A 12,476-nucleotide genomic window follows, 5' to 3' on the forward strand; every position below is an offset into this window, starting at 1 on the left:
AGAACAACTAACAGGGTTTGTATACTCTATATCCTCTGACTCCGAGTGGGATTCGTACCAATGGCGGCGCAACAGAAAACTCTCTTTACAGATGCTTTAGGCTATTCGGCTATCTTGTAGGCTTCTTTTTATGGTTGTTGCATGGAATATTTGGAACCTTTCTGACCCTTTGTGGCAGATTGAAACTACAGTTGAGCCCATTTATAACGAGCCTGACGGTGACGCGGCTTCCGTTCGTTATATCTGATGTTCGTAGCAAGTGGATTCTTCGTACAACAGCCATAAACACTAAGGCCACTAAAAATGGCGTCTATTTCTTATAAAACTGCGTTATTCGTGCCTGCTTGTGCAAAGCAGAGCCTGTCGCGGCTCTTTCCAAGCTATCTAGGGCGGTCATTTAATCCTCGTCGAGACCTTGCTGCCAGCTATCAAATTTAGGGACAGGGTATAACTAATCATGAATGAGATGTGCATGGCAGTTGGTGGCAGGTCGGCCCCATAAATGAGATTCCTGGCAGTAGGGAGAACTCGCCCATGGTGTTCAACGTCTCTGTCAGAGCATGCACTTCTGCGATTGTGTGGTCGGCAGGAACGTAGTTATCCGAGAAAACATCTGCATGGCTATGGATCAACGTAGCGCTGCCAGAAATCTGCATGAGTCTGGTCACGCGTGTTTGCGAGCTTCTTCTGTCGTTCCTGCATGAGATGATGCAGCGACGAACTAGCGCAGCGCTTGTGGCGCAGAATGCATCCGTTGCACCCCAAGCAACCACAGATATCCGTCGGACGTACAAGCTAGATCCGAACGTCCTTTGCCGAGATCGGACGTCCATCGGACGTACGAACACAATCCGATTTCGGATATCCGTATTCGTGCATCCGCTGGACGTACGGACAGTGTCCACTTTTGTATATCCGCATGAGAGACGAGGTGGACGTCCGAAGGATGTAAGGTCGAGTATTTTCCTAGGCCATGAGTATGGACGTTTTTTATTTCACAGAAAATTCGAGTCTTTCGTGTATGTATACTGTTTTATTTGCATCAGTTGGAGGGTTTGACGCGAAGACGTTTGTAAATTGGTACGATTCCACTCCTACCTGCAGTGCAAGAGCCGCCAACGAGCTAAATTTATCTAAGAGGAGAAGCAGGTGTTGCAGAATTTTGCAAGAACTCAATGACTAGTTTTATATTTATAAAACTTCTCCAAATTAGAGGAGTTGCGCGACATGTCCACTGTTTTGCTAGCTAAACTTGCCATTGAAACCATTCGTAAGCATCAAAACCAATGATCAAAACTCCCGTGCATTCTGCTATCACCATCATCATAGATGTCAGTTCGCGGTCAGACCAATCCAATCCATCAGTACGGCTCCGTAGCGCTGTTGTTGATATGTCGCGTAGTGTTGTCGCGCAGATCTTTATAGCTCTGTTATTATAAAATGTGGCTTTGTTCGGTCTGTGGACGAAAGTTGTATGTAACTTAAGCAATTCGAAAGATACGGGAAGCGCCTGAAGCTCTTCTGGAACACCGGAATCCCGTACTGCGTCGACCTTGGTGTAAAGAAGGCTTAGTGCACATGTGATTGCCTACGAAGGTATGTATCCAGTACACTTCTTGGAACTTTGCTTCTAGGACAATGCAGCATGCTCATATAACATTCGTTCACAGGACAGTGGGAGCAGTAAGCGCGAGGAGATGGCTTCCACAAGTGTGTGCTGTTCTCACACTTTCGGGAGCCTACATCACACAGCTGCGGCAGCCCTCAACTCGCGCGACTAATTCCCACTCCTCTTCAAAGTTGTGGGACGGAGTGTTTTCGCATCTTGTTAATTTTTAAGGCATCGCTATGTTCACTGTGTCTATATAAAGAGTGACAACGCGCGAAAGGCAGACCATAGGAAGCACGTGAGGTCGCAGTGGTTCGCAACGGAAGCTTTACGGCTTTCTGTGCACAGTCGCGTACAGTGCTGCGCAGGTTAGTGCCCTAAGGCCCATGAAAATAAATAAAGAACAGATACAATGTCAAATATGGTGTGGAAAAGTGAGAGCTGTTATTGCCTTATACTTATTGAGATGTTTGTTAAAGTGCATTGTCTGTTATACTTACAGCATTAAACACTTCTATTAATTGGTTCCAATGTTTTTACTTTGGCTGCTGCATTGTGCCATTTGTTTCACATGACTGATGTTTTCCGCGTTCTTTTTTATTTCAGAAATCCTGTGGGTGGGAAGATTACGGATGTGTCCCAAGCTTGCCACATTTGAAGAGTCACATTTAAGAAATTTTCCGAATGTAACCCATTGCTCTGCTGATGTATCATCAACCACAATAAAATATGCGTGCTATGCATCAAATTGTTTTTGGTTTTATTGCATTGCGCGGAGTGAAAAAAGCACGCATGCACCATATATGCGAATATTCGAGAAAGATCCGCCAATGGACGTACTCAACTGGACGTCCGTCGGCGGGCGAACCGTATACCTTTGGCCACCTTTCGGACGGCCTACGGACGTCTACCGGCTCTTTGCGGATGTTCAGCGGACGTACAGAACATCCGAAATAGACCTCTGTCGGCCGTCCGAAGGATATCGGTGGTTGCTTGGGCGTCTAGTTCGCAGTGGTTCGCAACGGAAGCTTTGCGGCTTTCTGTGCACAGTCGCGTACAGTGCTGCGCAGGTTAGTGCCCTAAGGCCCATGAGAATAAATAAAGAACAGATACATTGTCAAATATGGTGTGGAAAAGTGAGAGCTGTTATTGCCTTATACTTATGGAGGTGGTAAAGTGCATTGTCTGTTATACTTGCAGCATTAAACACTTCTAATATTAATTGGTTCCAATGTTTTTACTTGGGTGCTGAATTGTGCCATTTGTTTCACATGACTAATGTTTGCCGCGTTCTTTTTATTTCAGAAATCCTGTGGGTGGGAAGATTACGGATGTGTGTCCCAAGCTTGCCACATTTGAAGAGTCACATTTAAGAAATTTTCCGAATATAACCCATTGCTCTGCTGATGTATCATCAACCACAATAAAATATGCGTGCTATGCATCAAATTGTTTTTGGTTTTATTGCATCGCGCGGAGTGAAAAAAGCACGCATGCACCATATATGCGAATATTCGAGAAAGATCCGCCAATGGACGTACTCAACTGGACGTCCGTCGGCGGGCGAACCGTATACCTTTGGCCACCTTTCGGACGGCCGACGGACGTCTATCGGCTGTTTGCGGATGTTCAGCGGACGTACAGAATATCCGAAACAGACCTCTGTCGGCCGTCCGAAGGATGTCGGTGGTTGCTTGGGACTGTCCGCTGTGTGACAATGCCTGCACATGGTAGCGGCGCAAAAGATGGAGACAACTGGGCAGGCTATGCATACCACTTGACCGCCATGGCCAGCAAGGATTTCAGAATTATCAATCGCTGCTTTTAGTTGATCCTTCGGAGCAATAGCGCGAACAGGACAAGGGACCAAGGACGAGTAGACACACACAGCGCTGTGTGTCTACTCGTCCTTGGTCCCTTGTCCTGTTTGCGCTATTGCTTCGAAGTATGAACCAACAAGCCAGGATTTCAACGTTTTTAGTTGATCCGCGACCATGGTCAGTAGCTTCGCTTTCGACGATGCCCCCGTCTCACGCACACCGCGCTTCTTCCATACGGGATGCTTTGCCGAGCCTGCGAACGCGTAGGCAATGATTGCCCTCGTAGGCCATCGACGCGGGTTTGGCCGGCGGTTACTTACTATTTCAATAGAGAGTTATAGCATATCGTTACCGTGTTTAATTTATCGTTTACATTGTTACCAGACCCTGGAGTTTGCGGTTAGCGCTGCGCAGGGCAGTGCCGCCTTTTAATTGCACTTCTGGGTCGACATGTTCTTTCCGGTTGAGAGACACTTTTTCATCTGCGTGCTTAGTGGAAGCACGACCTCTTCAACTTCGAGGGTAGTTTACCGCGCCTCCTCGTTCTCTATAGCCGCGTGGTGCGGCCAGGCTTGTTCGTTGCATCTCCGACAAATTTCCATTATGCATATATGAATAATGGAAATGCATATTTTGACGGTAGCACCGCATCCGCTCGTAATAAACGAGGGTTCGTTATATCTGCGGCCGTTAAAGTGCGCTCGTCTAGCTGCACATCCGCGGAATTCGCTTTAATACACTGGTATCAAGAAAGTCCAGGCAGGGCTGCAGATGTATGAGTAGAGGAAGTAATGGCCGATCGCAACATTTGTCATCTGCCTTGTGGAGAGGCCGTACAGGTAAGTGAAAGCGAAGAGTGAGAAAACCGAATGAATCAACACAAAGTTTTCTCGCCAGCACGTCCAGAAAAGACAGGCAAGAACTTAGTCGCCTATTAAAGGGATACTGAGGCGGTTTTCCAATCAGCTAATTTTTTAGGGTTTTGAAGTAGTGTCATTGCTGATCACGTCTGTGAAATTATTTTTTCGATTTTGGCTAGAACAGTGGCGCAATCACCAATTAAAAACGCGATGTTCAAATCTCCCGCGCCCCGCGCGAGCGTAGGAGAGGAGAACAGCGGAAAGGGAAACCTCGTCCATGTCGGCCAACGTGACGTCACGTTGAGGAGCCGGGGATACTTCGGCGCACCCGAGCGAGCTTTCAGCGCGCGTTGTTTCTCGTGCTGCGTGCGTTGTGACGTACAAAGCGTGTCAGCCGACCTTGAGAATCAGATTCAACACGACGTACTACTCTGCGTTCGTGTCCATGAACAAATACGGCCGAGACTGTGTCGTCTTCCACTGTTTTCCGCCATAAGCTCGCAGCGCAAGCGCTCGCTGCTGTGACGAAGAATTCAAGCTGACCAAAGCAAGCCTACTCTGCTCAAACCACTTTCGTAAGAGCGGCTACATGCAGAGCTTGTCCCTAATGTGACATCTGGAGATTTCTGTCGAAAAGGCGCGGCTGAACCATGACACAGTTCCTTCGATTTTCTCGCGCATGAGAGGCGTGTCACCATTCCGAAGAAGCGCCTCTTTTAAAAGTAGAAACATGCTCACCTATAGCCCCTGAAGAAACCTTATAGACGCTTAAGCATGTGTCGCTCTCCTCTGCTTAGGTGAGGCCAGACCACCTGAGACTTGCTCAGCAAGGCTCGGTTAGTGATTTTATACTCGGTTCGACGTTCCCAAGCAAGCAAGCAAGCAAGCAAGCAGAGCAAAGCACAATAAAGCAAAGCAAGCAAGCATCGAAGCTCTTCATATGCGGCATCTCGTTTAATCGTAGCTAAGCAATTAAAACGAAAGCGTTCGACGTTGATTTCGGATGCAAATTTACGAGAGAAATGAATGCCAACCGAGTTTTTGCAAAAAAAAAAAAAAAACAGCAACCTTACTCGGTTTCTTCATCAAGTTGTGGCAGCGGGCGAGTTGCAGCTAGCTTTGCTTTTAAACACATATAGTTGGCAACTACTTCACTGAACCTAAACTGCAAATCTATGAAGGGCGAACGTTTCCGAGGCAGCGATTAATATTTTCTGGCATCTGCTGAACGCGCCATGAGTGAAGCAGCAGCCTTGTGCGCGTATTTGGCTTGGTTTCCAGCGCACAATGATTGCGTCACTATCTTGTGGTCACATGCCTCGCAGTGCTTGGCCACTGCGCTTCGCTAATTTTGACATCAACTTTGTGCTCCTTCATCGTTTCCTTGAAATACTTTCTTGCCCCAACCTGCAACGCCGGGTACTGAGAACAGGATTTTTCGTACACAGTGCTTTGGGCCTTTTCCTTAGGATGACGCTCTTCCGGGCGAGCCAGGAGGCGTCCGGTGGTGGTAATTGACTTGAGTATTGTTCGCACCCCTTCCTTTCCGAGAATACGAGACGAGGTTGTGCTGGCACCTTTTACGCATGGTCTGCATCGCGTCTTTGACGCTGGCGTATGCTTGTGCTAGGCGTAGAATTTTTTGCTTGTGTCTTTTTTGGTTTCAGGCGATACGTGGAATGAGCAAACTGTAGTATGCTTTCCTTCGGAGGTCAGTAAAAAAAATAGTCGCCGTATTCGCTTTTACAACGACACGGAAAGCTGCGATCTGCACTCAACGCAGCGCCGGATCCACATCGGCAGCTTCTCCAGTCCTCAAAGTGACGTCACGACCTCTCTTGACCAATCACGGGCGGCGGCGCGCCGCGCGGCGTGCCCCGCGGCACAGGCCGCATATTTCGGCTAAAAAAGGCAATTCGCGCTTGTTTTTGCCTTATTTGGATGCGATATTCCAGTATGCAGCATGAAAAACTATAGGACGCCGCTGCCAGCCCGATTTTCAAAAAAAGTGCTTCAGTCTCCCTTTAAGCATAGCTGCCAGAAAGGAGTTGTTTGTAGTTTTGAAAATAAATGCCTGAAACAATTTGGTGGACAAATGGTGCATGCCAGATTAACCACTCTTTATCACTCCATCAAGGGCGCAAAAAATTCTGTTGACGCAAACGTTGCCTTTCATAGCGCCCCATGAAAAGTCGCAAACATTCGGTGTAGTGCAAGTATATCTTCTTCCTCGCACAATGCTGCACTTGCAAGAATGTTGCAGCTCAAGGTCGCAAACAAACAGGTTGCCAATTTCTTTGGTTTGGTTTATTGGATTTTAACGTCCCAAAGCGACTCTGGCTATGCGAAACACCGTAGTGAACGGCTGCGGAAATTACGACCACCTGGGGTTCTTTGAGGTGCACTGACATCGCACAGTACACAAGCCTCTAGAATTTCGCCTTCATCGAAATTCGAGCGCCGCGGCCGGGATCGAACTCGCGTCTTTCGGGTCCGCAGCCGAACGCCGTAACCACTGAGCCACCGCGGCGGTGAAATTCGAAGTCTATCTTCCATAGTAGACGGCACTCCCCTATCCCCTGGACCTCACCCAATTGCCAAAAAAGCCTGACTCCTTATCTACCAAACTGATAGATGGTGAAGCAACACACTCATCTGCTTCCTTCCGGATCACATAGGCCTCGACCAACTCCCTACATATGCAAACAGGGTTATTAAACAGGATACTTGTCTTATCTACTGGGGGAAGCAATTGTTGCACTCGCTGCAATGCAAAGCCAAGTTGTACGACACCGCTACTTTTTCCCCCCATCTGTGATGCTCGAACAAATGCTCATTGCTTCCCCACTTAGAAAGACAAGTCTCCTGCTTATTCACCCTGATCGAATTGGTAGCGAGATGGTGGAGGCCTTTATGATCAGGAAGGAAGCAGATGAGCGTGCTTGTTCACCATCCATCAACTTCGTGGATAAGGAGTCAGACTTTCTTGGCAACTGTGTGAGGTCCAGAAGATAGGGGAGTGCTGTCTACTATGGAAGATAGTCTTCGAATTTCGTTGAAACAGATGTCATGACTCGACATTGATGTGCATGCGCAGTATATTTGTTTTATTTTTAATCTTTGTTGTTCTGTTTTTTGGATTGTTCACTGTGTCCTGCGCCTTCATATACTTTTCCGAAAATGTAATAACCTGTTGTTAGTCAGCGTCTGTGTCGTCTCCAGTCTTCCTTTTGTCCTGTTTACTGCGCTTCTTAAGCATGAACCCTTACAAACTGGCACAGTTTTATGTTCTCGTAAACAAATCTTTGCATTTTTTTCATACTGATGTGCCAGAAAAAAGAAAACGCATAGCAAATTGACTGAAACTCATCTGCGTTCTATTTTTTTTGTCCTGAACCCGTTTGAACCCGTTTGAACCGGTTCGGGACGGTCCGAACCGGTTCGAACCGGAACGGAATGGCCCTCTGGAGCCGAACCCGGAACTGAACCCGAAAGGCGTGAACCCGAACCGGAACCGAACCCGAAAAAATGCCGGTTCGACACCCTGGTTCTTATATTGTTTGCTTTTATTTTTATGTTATTTTTATTTTATATCTTGGTTTTTATTTTTAGTTTTTCAGTTATTTTCATTTTTGGTTGCCTTTTATTATTGCTTATTCTGATTTTTTTTGTTTTTGTTAATTCTTATGTTTTGGCTTTTGTTTTATCTCTCTATTATTGTTTTCATTGTTGTTTTATTATTTATACTTTGCACTTCACTACGTCCAAGGTCGTTTCGCAATACCGCCATGACCTTGCAGAACGGAAGGAGCAGAGCTTTCGTCCAAAGAATTAAATATAGATACAACTACAAACGAAACAAAAAGCAATGATTTTGCATTCAAACACGTAAGTAGTGTTAAGTGGCCTCCGAAATTCTCTTAACGCTGAAGCTGAGAGCAGTGAAAGCCCAACGAAGTGAAGGGCAAAAGGCACAAGTTCTGCAGGCACATACCTGTGCTATTCGCTGCCCGTGTTCTACCGGTGACAGTTCGTTTGGATGAAACTAAAGCGAAAATGAAATACAGTTTGCCTCGTAACAACAAAAGAAACATTGTTTGGTGAACAGTGACCTGGCAGGTTTGACAGTGAATGACTGCCGGTTGCCATACAGTGTATGTATTAAGAAAGCAGCAGATGATTCAGCGGATGGTCCACGGTTTTGGTGACTATATATATTTTGTCCAAAAAGCACGAAAGCATCGAGGCCAACCATGCCCATCAGCACTACAAAGAAATAACCAACGCATATGGTTGCCCATGTCTTCTTTTTTTATTTGCGCGCTTTCGACGGCAACAAAATATCCTTCTAGTATACATTAAATAATTTTTTAAGCTCACAGTTATGATGTGTCCGTTAGAAATGATTCGGCTTAGGCATTTAACAAAAGGTAAAAACAGCGCTAAATTGAACACGAACCACAGAGAAAGACGGACAGGGCGGGCGCTGACTACAAATGTGTTGATTGAAGGCCATATATTCCACATACGTATATAGCCCGAAAAAGGGGAGCACATATGCGCATTTCCATTATGACAAAAAAAAAAAACAGAAAACAAGTGCCTCGTTCAGATATCCTTCGCCCCAACCCCAGTGGTTGTACTCTTGTGCCCCAACCGGAACAGCTTTCCCCCACGTACTAACAGCAGTTAATTATGCCATATTCTTGTTTACTAACGCCGGAAAAAATAATTTACCTCCAGGTATGGGCGCGGCGGAACCCGTCTTTTCGAGGGTGTACAGCGGACAACGCGAGAGATGTGTAGAGCGTCAAGGGTGTCTCGATGCGCGCGCCCCCTCCGCTGCTCCGTGGAGGACGGGGACATCCTTTGAAGGGGGCAGAGTGCCGCCTCGGCGAGGGCGCGCGTCATATTTGTGCCCTGTACTCCTTGTCCCGGCTGCGTCAGTTGCACGCGCGGCGGCCTGTTTCCCGTCCATTGCAGTTTTTCTTGGCCGCAAGACAGGGAAGACATGCCGGGGTGTTGAGTGCAAAAATCACTTCCGAAATGGCCGGAGTATGTTTTCATTTCCGAAAGATCCGAAAAGAAGGCTCCTGTGGACTGTAAAGGTGGAACGTGACAAGTGGCACTTCACGCCTGTGCAGTGTAAGTACTATATTCCTTTGTTCGTTTCCTTGCTGCTTGCCTGCCCCGTAGTAACGTGTACTGCTTTAAATTAAGAGAACTTCTTGCTAGGCTATTTGTTAAAGTAAAGTTGTAAAGTAAAGGCGCCAAAAACCACACACACACACACAACAAGAAAACGGGACAGAGCGCCACTCACAACTAGTTTATTTTGTAGAACCCAGATACACAGCCAGCGCCTGCGCGAGGAACAAAATTACGCATCAATGTGATAACGAACGCTCAAAAAACTTTTTTTTCGCCTGATACAGAGATACAGATGTCTCGCTGACACAAGAACTGCCTTTCAGTAAGAAAGGCAGTATATCAGTTTTTATAACTCTGGTCTCATCGCGTCACCCCTCCGTTTCTCTTAGTCTTCAATACATGGAGGAGCATTATGAAGCTCTCTGTACTCTCAAGCTGGCCATCAATACTTTTCAAGGCATGAATATGGGCAGCACCTCGCTGTGGAAGCCATCACAGGCAGGCCTTGTAATCACCACTACTGCTGTACTTCAACTCCAGTACAATCTTTTGAGCTCTGAAGGTTACACTTTCTTTCTCGCTGGCAGAATACTACAAGATTGGCTGGAAATCCTTTTCTCTGTTCGCCTGAAGAAGCCGGTTCCAGATGCTTTGAACATAATATGCTCTCAAACTTGTGTGCATTACCAAATTTTTGCACACGCCGAAGACAACCAGCTATGCTGCCGATGATTCGGACTGTCTGGTCGATCTACTGACACATAGCAAGCGTGAGCTAACTGAGCCAGACATGCATCTGAAATCGATGACTCCGAGAAGCTCTTCATTGAAGAGCTGACATCTACAGAACGTAGCACCCTCTTTCATATTGCCGGATTCCTCGTGGAAGGCATTATCAAAGAGATAAGCAGTTGCGAGCAGTGCAAAGCTGCCCTACACTACCCCAGTGCTCAAGTAATGACTACGCCAAAGCCGTGTGAGGAACTATTCAAGGGAATCACGGAATGGACCGAAAGCCTTCTTACTGGACAATCTCCTTTACAGGCTGTTGTGACGTACTTGAGCAAAATGGTGAAGTTCAACGTGAGGGCTTGCCAGGTACACATTGCAACTGTTTGAAAGCTTCTCATCTCCACCTATGCCCGAATGAAGTTAAGCATTCACCTGCATCAGCTTGAAAAAAAGAAAAAGTCAACGGCCGCGGAAGCAAAACATGTTCTGGAGTCAACTTACAGTGCCGCCACATTTTTGACTGTGCATAGAGCTTGTGTGTACTTTTTATAATTTTTTTCTATAGCGCTTTCATAGTTTTCGTGTAATGTTACCTGCCACGGTGGCTCAGTGGTTACGGCGCTCGGCTGCTGACCCGAAAGGCGCGGGTTCGATCCCGGCAGCGGCGGCCGAATTTCGACGGAGCCGAAATTCTACAGGCCCGTGTGCTGTGCGATGTCAGTGCACGTTAATGAACCCCAGGTGGCAGAAATTTCCGGAGCCCGTCTCTACGGCGCCGCTCATAGCCTGAGTAGCTTTGGGACGTACGTTAAACCGAAATGCACCAAACCAAACGTATATTGTTCTAATAAATTGATGGAGTGGTGTCGTAAAGCTTTTTATCACTACAACATATTTTTGTGGATTATTTCAGTGATTTGTACATAAGTGTTATAGTGAAAAATAAATATTCAGTTAACGTGACGCGAACTTTTTGCCCAAGTAAGCTCAATAGGCTGGAATTGTTCGTTTGATTGGGAGCTTTTACGGCTGCACTTCCAACAAACTTTTTTTTGGCAGGTTAAGAAAATGCTGTTCAACGCTGTCCCGCTGTACAAAACCGGAGCACCCGGGTTCGAACGCGACGGCGGCGGCAACGTTTCGATGCAGGCAAAACGCAAAATGCGGCTTTGTGCTGTGTGCTAACAACGAGCGTTAAATATCCCCAGGTGGTCGAAATCATGCTCAGGCGCTTCACTGCGGCACTTCTCTCTTTCCCTACTCTACTGCATAGCCCACGGCGCGGTTGAGGTGCGCTCCTAAAAGAGAGCGACGGTTACCGCGTCGATCGTTTCCTATAACCAAAAATGTTATTTTTAAGGCCAGACAAAACGGCAAGTTTCGCAAAATATCGTAAAAAAATTCGGAGCAGACACTTAAGCTCCGCCTTAAGGTTATGACGCGATAGCATTATTGGATTAATGCCCATATATGTGGCCATTCTCTGAACCTGATGCTGCTGATGCCAGGTAGGGTGAACAAAGCGAGCACTGGGCCTCCCGGTGGCTACCTCCAACGCCAAACTGAAGGTGTTGGGAGTGGTGCTACTCCTATCAGGAGTTGCGGGAAGCCCACCTCGTGAACCAATACACGCGGCTATTGCAGACGGTTCCTGGGCGCCGCCTGCTAAACCGCTTGCACATCCAACACACATGCACACCAGAGGGGACGGAGAACATCCCGGTGCTGTGGCGCCACATGCTCTGGGTGGCTCCGCTCCCGCGTAACATGGACATGGCTTCACATGCAGGCAGACGACAAGCGCGGGTTCGCGCTTGAGAGGCAATATGGATCCAAAGAGGGCGTCTACTACGTGGACATCACAGGGCCGTCGCCCGCGGGTTTCTACACGGCTGCCGTAGTCCACCGGGGAATGAATGTCGATGCGCTATCTTTTCGGACCCCAAATTCAACAACGAGCGGAGGAAGCCGCAATAGCTCTCGCTGCCGCCGATCCAAAATCGAGAACGGTTATCATAGACTCTCGCTGGGCCTGTGAACATTATCTTGCAGGGGAAATATCACCTCTTGCCTCCCAAATTCTAAGACACGCTCCGCCGATCCAACTCGCACAAAAGTGATCTGGGCTCCTGTCCACCAGAGTCTACGAGGCAATATGAGGCCGCTGACGCGGCCGCCCGAGCGCTCACACACCGGGCTCCTCATCCTAGCTCTCCTGGCTCAGAAGCTCATAAACCGCTTCTGCGGTTCCGCGAAATCCTAATTCATTATTGCGACAGCCACCGTCTCTACCCGGCACCTGCC

General features: G+C 47.4%; 1 long non-coding RNA gene across 1 annotated transcript; it reads left to right on the forward strand.

Moving 5' to 3' along the window:
* The first annotated feature begins 978 nt into the window (after nucleotides 1-978).
* Nucleotides 979-2,357, forward strand: LOC149325844 (uncharacterized). Its single transcript, XR_016286495.1, has 2 exons — nucleotides 979-1,596; nucleotides 2,216-2,357. It is a non-coding gene; the product is annotated as an uncharacterized LOC149325844 (long non-coding RNA).
* Nucleotides 2,358-12,476: the final 10,119 nt, after the last annotated feature.

The sequence above is a fragment of the Amblyomma mixtum genome, chromosome 10, assembly GCF_055824585.1.
Source record: "Amblyomma mixtum isolate Tamu chromosome 10, ASM5582458v1, whole genome shotgun sequence".
In the NCBI taxonomy this organism is placed as follows: Eukaryota; Metazoa; Arthropoda; class Arachnida; order Ixodida; family Ixodidae; genus Amblyomma; species Amblyomma mixtum.